The sequence below is a fragment of the Parasteatoda tepidariorum genome, chromosome 11, assembly GCF_982258835.1.
Source record: "Parasteatoda tepidariorum strain Cologne lab strain chromosome 11, Ptep-v5.0, whole genome shotgun sequence".
NCBI lineage: Eukaryota > Metazoa > Arthropoda > Arachnida > Araneae > Theridiidae > Parasteatoda > Parasteatoda tepidariorum.
This window is the reverse complement of record NC_141765.1, coordinates 36727963-36740423: the sequence shown is the minus strand read 5'-3', so window position 1 is coordinate 36740423 and position 12461 is coordinate 36727963. Positions and strand designations below refer to the sequence as shown.

General features: G+C 27.8%; 1 protein-coding gene across 1 annotated transcript in view; it reads left to right on the top strand.

Moving 5' to 3' along the window:
- The window catches only part of LOC107443755 (A disintegrin and metalloproteinase with thrombospondin motifs 9), a 332741-nt gene that overhangs the window by 245448 nt on the left and 74832 nt on the right, over positions 1-12461 (top strand). The gene's annotated exons all lie outside the window — the stretch shown is intronic.

Sequence of the window (12461 nt, the reverse complement as noted above, 5' to 3'; positions counted from 1 at the left end):
TCAAACATATTTGTAAAATATATCAATAAAATACAAAATATATTAACAAAATTATAATTTGTGTATGCATATTTACATAAGGAACCGCCAGTAGTATATTAAAGAAAATGATCAGAACAATTAGGAAAATTTTATTCTCTTTTCAAACATTTTGCCCTAATTTATTTCATGAGAAATGTTACCTTGAAGCTTTTTACTTGTTTAAAAATCGTGATTATAAAAAAAAAAAATATTCGGAAGTGGTTCAAGTGGTGTAAAGTTGCAGTATGTAGACGGCCATCTGGACCTAATAATAAACAGGACATCTTCCTTCAACTTCTGCTACTCATTTCTCATTTTGATAACGAGTTTTCGAAGTAAATATGCATTTTCCGTCTAACAATTTGATCCCTTTTGCCATACTTAATGTAAATTTTTTTATTAGTAAAATTATCAATGGAAATTTCAATTAATAGTGAGCAATTCAATACTTCTCGTGTGAGAGATTGTCAGTGATCTTTTTATTCTAGATACAGCTTGAAATGCGTATTTTAGAAAATGGACACAGCTCAAAATGCGTGTTTCAGAAATTGGACACAGCTCAAAATGCGTGTTTCAGAAAATGGACACAGCTCAAAATGCGTGTTTCAGAAAATGGAAACAATGCGAAATGCTTTTAAGAAAATTAGTGCAGTTCAAAAAGCGTGAACGCGTGAAAAAAAGAAAATGAACAAAACGAAAAATGGGCTGTTTCAGTGTTCAACACAAATTTAATAACGAGGAACTTCAATATTGCTTTTCCTTATTTTTTAAACATTAAACAGAATCATTTCGGGGTGGCTGTGTATACTATAGGTGTAACTTTTCAGACATCTCATCGGAAACGGACCACTGTATGATTAAGTGGTTTTAAAAAATCTAAATACCAAGACGTCAATGTAGAAGTAATATTATAAATTTATAAGACGCGTAAAAAACTTGTGAAAGATTTTTTGACTTTTAAAATCTTTTCAAGAAAGACTAAATTAAAATAATCTCTGAAGTGATTTAGGAAAATGATCGACATCCCATAACACATTGATTTGGATTCAAGTTTTTTATTTATACGAGAAGTTTCAGAAAAAGATACAAATGCCATGCTCCTTTTCTTAGAATAGCTATATCCATTTTCCTAAATATGCATTTTTAGCTGTGTCCATTTTCTTAGGCCCGTATTTTGGAATGTGTTCATTTTCTTAAACACTCGTTTCGAGCTGTGTCTATTTTTAAGCACTAATATATCCAGCTTGTCCGGAAGTAAAAGCCCACCGGCGAGATATTTTACATCAACAGCAACAGATGAAGCAATGAGATTGCAATAATAAGTGATGTAATTTAAACAGCTATAAGAGCAGCTTATAGGAAATAGCAATCCATTTTGCTCTTAATTATTATTTAATACGTCCTTCTTTCGATTTCAGAACCAGTTTCATTCGTTGTAGCTCACATTCCACCAAAATGAAGTCAAAAACAGCGTGCATAAAGCACAAATAAAAATACCGAAGTTTGTATTGTACAAAATTTTGCTCTGTAAAAGAAAATTGTGTTTTATTCATGTTGTTTCTTGTTTCAATCTACGTAGCATAAAGTATACCCTATCCTCCTTTTGTATATTCTACCAAACCTTTACAGTTACTAATTTCTTCGTCCCTATATCGGACTTGAATCAATGAATTCTGTAATTCATTTTTGCATACTCCTTTTATCCATTTTTTTTATTCGATCCTGTAGCAATCTCATAGATACATCATAGGAACAAGATCCGGAGAGTTTCCGGTGACTTTGTGTTTAACAAAGCACTCCCGCCTTCCTTCATTTATTTTTTAGCACGTTAAGCACCGCTGTAGAACAATTTTATTAATGTAGTTATTATAAATATTTCTCACAGACTGTGGAAATTAAATGTTTTTAACATAGTGTGACATATGACAGAGTCACACAGTTTTATTGAATTTATGAGCTGAGGCATTCATTGATGCTACGCCGTGTCCAATGTGTTAAGTATCGCAAGATGCCAAAAATTTTTGAAAAATTGCAATTTTGCAGGAAAACTACATGTTTAATCTCTGATATCATTCCTTTTGTCCTTACTTTTCTAATTGCAGTGTTCCTCATTTCTATGAAGTGTAGGGCTGAAATTTCAGTTCACTATGTAAGATTATTCAGAGACGATGTTGTTCTTCAATTCATTTGGATGAATGAAAACACCTGCCCACATAGGATTGAGATGATCAAGAAATATCTCAAAACTCCTAAGATATTTATAGGACATAGTGGCTGGCTAAAACTCCGGACCTGGAGCAAGTACAAGTTGAGTTACTCCTGACCTAATCACATAGAGCATACAGAAGTTGAAACTACTCTTGCTAGAGTAGTTTCAACTTGTTCTTCTTTCCTTCAAAAGGGACGTATGGAACTATACTATGGTGCTAAAAACAACCCATAACACTTTCATTTCTTAAAGTTAGAAAATCTGAAAGTTAACTTTTGATCCCCTTAATACGCTTTCTACTTTAGCTCTAAATTAAAATTTAGCTCTGCAAGAATTACGCATGAACAGTATTTGGCATTGCTTAAAATAAGTAATAATTCATTATTATATCTTATTCCTTTCGAATATGTTCAACCAAAATAAATTGTAAGGTACAAATATAGATGTTGTCAATACGTATTAAAAAAACAAATTAATTTTGCATCAAAATGATATTTTAATAATTCAATTTAAAATATTCGATAGAAATTTCAAATGTTAATAATAATAAAACTGCAACTATGAAGACATGTAGTTTTTTATTACTATCATTTATTTTGTATTTCTGCATTAAACAAAGAAAAACTAATACAACTATAAACTAAGCAAATAGGGCATTTTTTCCGAAAATATTGCTCCATTTATCACCAAGATTTCTTTTTCACAATAAAGTCTAAAAGAAAACATACAAAAAATTGCAATCGCTTTTATATGCAATTAAAAATATTAAGTTAATTAAGGAAAAAAAAATTATGTTGATTTTAGTTTTTTTCCTAATGAAAGATTACAATTTTTCTTTGTAAAAATAGCGAAATATTTTATAATTGCATATTAATTCCGTTCATTAGCATAGGATTACATATTTAATCCAGCAAAAAAACTTGTGTAAATTTTTCTTTTCCATCAAAAAGTTATGTTTCCTAATGTTCGAATTGTACGAAAATCCGTTAATTAATTTTCAGATAAACATGTTTTTTCGTTCGAAAAATACTACTCTGGTGAGTTTGATCCCATTTTTCGTTTTTTATTTTCTTTTCTTTAGAGATATAAAGCCATTAATGCAAAGTGTTAAATATGAAATTAATGTTTTTAAAGGTAATTAGGCTATATTTTCCTCCCTTCACTTTGAAAATTTATGACAAAAAAAAGCTAAGTAGCTGTGTTTCAATCTGGTATTTATCTTCGTTAGACTTAATTTGACTTTTCATAGTTAATTGTTTGCTTTTGTTGAACTTTGAAATTCACTTAAAAAAATTCATTTCCAATAATGAAATTATATGCGTGATTTTTCACCCTAAGTAAATTAATAATCCATAAGTAAGAGCTAAAAGAAGAATCAATCATTTTCAAGCACAAAATGATACAGCAATAATAAAAAAACAATGACGTATAAAAGTATTTTTACTGCTTAGCTTTGTGTTGTTCTTTTTTCTTCATACTATTTTAAATTGTCAGTTTGTAGCTATACAACATTAAAATGAAATGCATAAATTTAAAACGTTGGCATTGAAAATGCAGTTAGTAAATTTTCTGCAAAATCTTAATTTAAAGTAAAATATTAAAATCTCTTAGAAAAAATACAATAAAGAAAAAATAAAATATATAACTATGTAAAGTTTATGTTCAAAGTGAAATCTTCATCCTCATAAAAATACTGAATAATTTTTTAACGAGTCATCAAAATTTAATTTAACATTTATAAAACATAAATTATTTGCTTTCAAGCATAATTACTTCACGATTTATAAGTAAAAATAATGCCGAAATCAAAACAGGAAAATCTCAGTCAACCGAAAGAAATTTAATATTTGCAGAAAGCAAAAATTTTCTGAAATTTTTTTACATAAAACCTTAAAAAGATAATTGAAAAAATGAACCTTCTTTAATTTTATTTAAATCAGTTATAGAGACAAATTTAAAAAAAAATAAGAATAATGGTTTTCTGTAACAAATGTAATTTATATCGTAGCTCAGTTTTAAAATATATTTTTAGAAAATTCAAAATACTTTGAATTCTCAATCAAGAATTAAACTTATAAGAAAAACAATACTTTCTATGCGTATATGATTATTAGTTTATTAAGTGAATGAAAACTTAACAGGGACTAACTAAATTGTACAATGCATTAAAAAAACTTTTCACAGAAACCAAAAATACAACTTGTACTATTGTTGTGGAAAATTTAAAATGTTTGTCTTATTTAGACGTTTTACTATTTATATGGACTAAGCTATACGTGAGAAATATTTTAAAAAATCGATTTTTGTATTACAAAATAGTTAAAAATGTGGAGAAATGGGTTTTTCCTAACTTTATGATAAAATAAAAAGTTATCAATAAATTTTTTGCAATTGTTTCATTTAAGAATCTTTTATAACAGGCAAAACTTCTAACTTGAAATGAAGTTCATACCTCATTTTTACTGCATTTTGCAGTGTTAAAATGTCCGCAGAGAAAGTGTTATGGTCAAAACTACAAGAATGGGGAAAAAACTTACCGTGTTTTCTGATTCTACGGGAGCACCAAAAAATATGGTAATTTTCACCGAATCGCTTTAGGAATGACTTTTGGTAAAATTAGCAATAAAGTATGGTTTTATTACCATTATATTTTGTGTTAAATGTGGTAAAAAGTCGTTAATTTTAACAGTTCTGGAATATCACACTCGTCCAGGGTTACCTGGATGAGTAACAATAAATAAATACATTTTTCTTTTGTTACAGATAAATAGTATTATAAATAGTATTAATAGTATAATATTTGTATTAGGCGCGTGAGCCTAATACAAATAATACCTTGTCTCCTGATAATAAATTAAATAAATAAATTTAAAAAATAAAAAACACAAAGATATTGAATCCTCTATCATTACGCTTCAGAGAGTTTGGAGGAGGAACAGTATCTCTTCGGCAACGTTCGGCAATGTATAGAGGGGTCGAACACCGCTATAACACTGGATGTATATTTTTGCAATTTTTCTCTTAGTTGTGATGCTTAATTAAAATGAGTTTTTATGTCATTCTTAGCGTTTACAAAAAATATATATGTTCATGTGAATGAATAAATCCTACTATCCCTACGAAAGTTGGATAAAACAGAAACTTTAGCTTGTTCTATCTGATTTTGGTATCATTAAAACACTTGAAAGCATCATTTTGGTCCATTTTCTTCTGTTGTAATTGAACAATATATTAGGAAAATAAACAATTAACCGTCAACTTATTCCCATCAACCAGTTACATAAACCCCCTATTTAAATAAATCATAGAAATGTAAGCAGTCTATTGTCATTGGGTAAAACGCAGAGAGATCAAAGGATGAAATTACTAGATAAATCGTGAAATAAATAATAGTTCTGAAGAATAGTTTTACATTTTTTCATGATACTTTAGAGCACTGCATATAAGTCATTTATTTGGTTACAATTACTTTTCAGTTTCACTATTTTTTATTACTGTGTGGTAATAAGAAGAAAAGCCAGAATTTACGGCAAACTGTTACCAAAATGAAAAAATTACCAAATGAAAGGTTTAAGCACCAAACATTTTTCTTAATTACCAGAATTATGTTTTTGTTTTCATTTATTTATTCATTCATTTATTTTATTAGAAATACCTTTACAAGTGTGGTATTTTTGCCAGAATTTTGTTTTCCTTGCGTGAGGGGTTCTTATTGAAATTACAATGCATTGGGTGTTTTGATAACAGTGGCTTATTAAGCTCGTAAAACCATCACGGGATAACATAAATGTTACCACATTTACCAAATTTTATCGCACATTATTTCCCACATTATGTTTTTTCACACTTTAATATCATAAAATTTTTATTGTTATTTTACCAAAATCATTACCAAAGCGCTTCAGTAGTGAGTTTTTTGGTGTTCCCATGGAGCTGCAGACACGGTAAATTTTACTTTATCATGGTATTTTTGATCATACATTTTTCCCCAGTGCATGAAATATGCAATTTTAAACTTGCTCTGATTTTTTATGCTTTTTTATAGTGTTACCTTCAATAATAAATTAAACTAACTTGGAACAGTTATTTTATGAAAAACTCAATAAGCAATTCATTTGTACACATAACCAATCAATTATAATAATAATCAATTAGAATAATAATCAATTTACATTATAACCACCATATCAGTTCAGTTAAGCGAATACAATGAACTTCTTTGAATATTTTATTTTTTATACGGCCTAAATAATTAATTAAAAGTAATTTCATTTCCCATAATTATTTATTTTCTTGACTATTTAAAATTCTGCCTGACAATAAATCGTAAAGAAATTGGAGACATAAACCAATTCAAATACTTCAAAGGAGATTTTCCTAAGACTACCTTTTTTTCAATAAATGATATAAAAGCTAGGAATTTCATCGTTATTGCTATTGAACAACAATAGATTTTTTTTCCCTTAACCGTTTTGCGCTATAACTTCTTTTTCTTTGTCTCCAGAGAATTCTTCTTTTTACCGATTCATCTTCCATTTCACTGAAGAAGAGTTCGAAAGAAAAAGTGATTCGTAATTTGTTTCGTACGGTGAGAAAATAATAACAGTTATTAAGGGGCGAGTCACGGAGCCATGATCTTCTTTAACACACTACTGTTGGAACAAGCAATTTTACTCACAAGCTAATCTAAAGTCCAATTACGGTTGTAGTTAAAGAAGGAAAGGCGGTCTTTTTCCTATCTTTAGCTTTTAAACGAAATAATGGGAAGGCGGCACATATCATCCTACGAAAAAAGAAAATCCTAAGATCGCTTGGAAAGGGGGTGTTGAGAAGCTAATAAGGAACAAATTGTTGGAGCATTGATGCTAAAGCTCAGAATCCTAATATGAAATTGATAGGCTTTCATTATTGATTACTGGTGATCCATAAAGGTTGTTATTGGTGAATATCTAAGTACTATTGATTTTGAAAGAAAAGTCACGCTAGTAAAAATTCTTTTAATATTTGAATCAAGGTCAGGTATAAATTATATCTAAATTTTAATAGAATTTTTCGTATTTTTTTAATATATCAATTCCTCAAATTGTTAACTGATAGCAACGTCTGTTATAGAAACTATTTTTTATAAATAAATTCCGTTTTAATAACCTTGTCTACACTATACCACTTGAACAGGATATTAGATATGATTTTGATGCTTTTATTTGTCTTTCGCAGTAGATTGATCACGATTAAAAATCATGATATATATTTACGATTGTTAATGTTAACTGTAAGACACTCATGACTTAGACAAAACTTTACAAGCTATTTATAGTCAATAAAACCTCGTATTTATCTCGTTAATATAAGGTTTCGCTTTAAAAAAATTATTTTTCTGGTATTCGTGATTAAAAACAATCTACACTGAGAAAAAAGTATGGTTAAAACTACCAGAATTTGGTAAAATTTACCCTGTTTCTGGCTCTATGGTGATTGGTTATGGTTTTGGTTATGATTTGGTTATGTCTTTGATAAAATTAGCAATAAAATATGATTTTATAATCTGTGATAAAATTTAGTACACGTGGCAAAAATAGGTAATTTTACAATGATGCCATAGATCATGGTATAAAACCATTTATTTCGTTAAGTTCACTTTTCAGTTTCGTATTTTTTTGCTAAATGTTTTGTAATAAGAGCTATAATTTTAAAAACCAGAATTCCTGATAAAACGTTACGGTATGAATGGAAAAATTACTAAATGAATGGTATATAATTACCATATATTTCGGTTTCATAACCAGAATTACCATACAGTACTTCAATTTCCTGAGAATTTTTTTCTCCGTGTCGACAATTTCTTGAAAATCTTACATTTGGCATACACTGTAAAAAATTCCTGATAAAAATACGATAAGAACTCCAGTACCTTTTTATTAAGTTAATTTTTTTATTAAGTTCATTTTTAACGAAAAATTCCATTCCGCAATTTTTACAGTAATATTTTTTTATTTGCAGCGATTCAGTAAATATTACTGTACAAATTGGTATATCAGATTTCTTTGTTCTTTAAATTTTTACTGTAAAATTAGATTTTATGTTGAAAAGCACTGGCCCTTTGAGTGCCGGTATTTTTTACCATGAAACTATCTGGAGTTTTTTTAGTGTATAAAGATGAAAAAAGTTTAAACTAATTCAATACGCATTTTTTTTATTCTTAACTTCAAATGATAATATTTCATTCAGCCACTAGCTCAATTAGTCATGAATATTCCAAGCTATATCGGTCATAGTTACGGCATGTCCATTTTCAAGAGGAGTGGAAACAAATAGATATGGCTTATAGAAGTATCACCTTCAAAAATTTCACTTATTATCTTTTTAGGTGAATTGACCGTAAATTGCAGTTAATATTTAACAACCCGTGACTTATAGAAAGATAATATCTTAACCACCTAAATAAATTACTTACTTAAAAAAATAATTTTGGATTCAATGAGCAATTTTTAATTGTATTCAGAATTTATTAATTTTTCAAAATAAGATGTGAAAATTTAGATAGCATTTCATATAAAAACTCATTTCTTCAAAGGAGAATTTTACAAATTTGATTCATCCAGTGTTATTTTAGTTTTCTAAATTCGAATTTTATTATTAATCAAATATGTTTTAAGATGCGCTTAACTTCTTTTTAACAACCTTTGTTTAAATTACTATGTTAAACAGAAGAGAACAATATGAACAAAGAAATATGAAAACAGTTAAAAATAGCATTTATAAGCAAAATAACGATTAAATTATACGTTGCTTATTCATTATAATGTTTTTAACTCAAATGAAAGACACTAAACATGCTTTTCATAAAATACTCAATACTTATGTGGTTTAAAAATTACATGTTTTACGCACAGTAGATATTTTTTAAATGACAGTTCTCTCTTATGAAACCTGTTGAATAAGTAATAAAGGTATGTAATTTGCATTTAAGGTGCTCTTTGAATTGAGGTTCTAACAAACGAGTTTTATTGCAAACTATAATTTTATTTTTATCTCAAGGTTCTTGTTAATGTTGAGTTTTCATTTTTGTTCTATTCATCAAACATCTTACTACCCTTTTATCTCAAAGAGAGCATTCTAAATTCATATCACATAGCTCAGTCATTTCTCAGAATGGTCATAAAAATAATAACGTATTGTTTGGAAATTATGTATTGTAAAACATAAAATTAAACGATATATCATTACTATTAATCTTCATTTTTTAATATATATATCTATTTTCTCGCGCTTAATATTAGGTTTTAAAAATTTAATGTATAATTGTGCTGCTTTTAGGAAAAATAAAAAAAAATTAAGATTAATTATTAATTATTCATGTTTATTATAGGTTTTATTCTAGTATAGTAAATTCTATTTGAAAATGACCTTCGCTTGATAAAAAATCCGTTTGTTAATTTCGAGAGCAACTGTAAGGATAAAATTTTAAAAATAGAACAGTTCATTAACATGGGTGAGGAAATGTAAATGGAATTGTCTGGTAGTTTATGAACTAAGTATAAATTGATTAAATGGTTACAAAAGATTAAATTGCGAAAACTTGCTCGTAGAATGTATTAACAAAAAAACTCGTAAGCTTTTCCCCAGTGTCCCACCTTTCCGCATTAACTGTATCCCCACCTTTCGGTATTCCTTAATTTTATTAAAAATTTATTTACAGTTACATAAATATTTTCCTTATAAAGTATGATGATCTATATAGGTACTACCTGTAACATAGATGTCGTTTTTCTGAGATGTTTTTCAACTTTCCTCCAGTATTTTAGTAAAATTATATTTTTCCAGAAGAAATTCTAACCCTTATTTAGTATTTATTTCAAACATTTGCATTGCTTTTCGTTTATTTTATCTTTTAGTAAATCTGAAAAGGTCACGTTTGAAACTAAATTAAAATGTTTCAAAGAACAACACCAAAACGCTTCACACTTAGTTAGAAATTTCTCCGAAAAAATGGTTAAATAGCAATTTACTGAATGGTTATTTTACCATGTTCAATCAAAACAGTAAAATAACCATAAATAAAATAGTAATCAAACCGTTAAATTTGAGAAAAACTGTTTATTAACTGCTTTAATCTAATACGGTTAAACAACCAAAATTTAATCGCACCAACTAGAACCGCCTAATCAAGCTACTTATTTCTTTGCAACTGCGTACATATCATAGCCGAGCGGGCTTATCTGCCAATCTCATGACCAGCAGAACTGAAGTTCGAGTCCTAGTGTTGACATCACAAAATTTCCTCCATTCCCTTCAACACATAAAGAGTTTTCAGCATCCGGAACTCTCAAATGCCCATTACCTTATAAAAAGCCGAATTCCAATGTCTAGTTAAATTATTATTATTTTTGCGTTTTTGAAAAATGCTAAATGTAAATGGTTAAGAAACCGCATAGTTTTGTATTCATGGTTTTATTATCATACTTTTTGTAAATGGTTTCAAAACCATAAAGGAAAAAAAATGTTCTTTACCGTAAACTTTACGGTTACTCGGATGGACAGACAGCTGCAAGTTATTTTACCATAATTTTCGAATGAAAATTATAAAAGTGCATATATTACTACTAAAATGCTATAATTTAATGTTAACATCATAAAAACATTTATAAAATCCTTCAGAAGTTATAAAATGTTTTGAGGATTAACATACTTATAAAACATTACGATTACGTTTTGTACTGCGAATTTTATTTTGTACTTACGCATGTTACAATTATAGAATTTTATGCATCGATTTCAAACTATTTTCTTAACTGTATTTTTTTTTCAAAAATAAATTATAATTCAAAACATTTAAAAAGACGTGTCCAACATTCTTTTCTAAAAAAATAAATTGTTCAAAAAATATTCCTCCGATAAACTAAAATAATAATTTTACATTTATCAATATTTTTTTTTTCAATTAAAAAATTTATTCGTGTCTTTAACAAGTGCTAGCTGGAAGTCAATTCAAATCCTTCATTTTATAAAAACGAAATTGTTTTTAATAACCATCTTAAAACTATTATCTTATGTGTTTCGTAAAATATTCAATTTATTATTAAAGCTTTTACCTCAACTAATGGAGTAATTATTTTCATTCATAGCAGTGTTATCATATTTTATTACCATTCATAAATAGAACTCCGTGTAAAAGAAATGTTAATTTTTCATATTTCCTAAGAAATATTGCGCTTTTCATCTAGCTTTCTGCCTAAGGGAAGAAATAAACATGAATAATAATACTCCCTTTCGCACTTAAAGAAAAAATATCAAAGCTCAGGAAATTTGTGATTTTGCTTTGAAGAGCTTTGCCAGAAGCTTTGAAAAGATTTGCTTTGTAAAGAATTGTGTGATATTACACCATCAAGGTTATGAAGCAATCAGGAATTAAAAGAAAGAAAAAGTTATGACTATAAGCTGTAAGTTATCACCATTATCTTATTCTTTATTGCATTGGAAAGGAAATGTAAGTTTCAATAAGTATAATAGAATGATTCTTATTATTTAAATTTTTTTGTTAAAAACGTAAATATAAAACGTTTTACTTGCCAAAATAACGTGCATCTCACACTTTATTACTACATCAATTCAAAATTTAAAGGAATATCGTAAAATTTCAGAAAGACTTGGGTTAGAAAGGTCACACTTTTTCTTAACTTGAGGCTGTAATATCAAGCTTTTCCTTAGTATTGTTTCCAGGTAAGTGCAAGTTACCGGATATTCAACTAGCTAATAGTATAACAAATAGAAGCATCTTATTGTCTACATTTAAATCATGGTGTATTTCACCAATAAACACTTTTCCGGATAATTTAAAAATGTTGATTATTATTAAACTGGCCAACGTATTTGAATTAAACATTTTCCATTAAAACGTGTATCAATTAGGATCTGTGTCTGACTTAGAAGTTTTTACCAAGATTTTATAATAATACCATTGTTTGAGGGAGCCAATCATTATTTGTTTGCATGAACATTGTAGAAAATCATTTTAGTTTCGAGTTTGAAAATGTTTTTTCTAGAATTACACTAAAAAATTAAGAGGTTTTTAAATTATGGAAACAAATAACTGTAGAATTTAATATTAAAAAACGAAGACTTGAGACATTTATAGAAATCTTAAGTTGGTGCATTAAATATATTTTGCAGTTTCAAGCTTTTTTGGTTCAATGGCTAATTCTTAAATTATTAGTTAGTGACAGGAAAAATA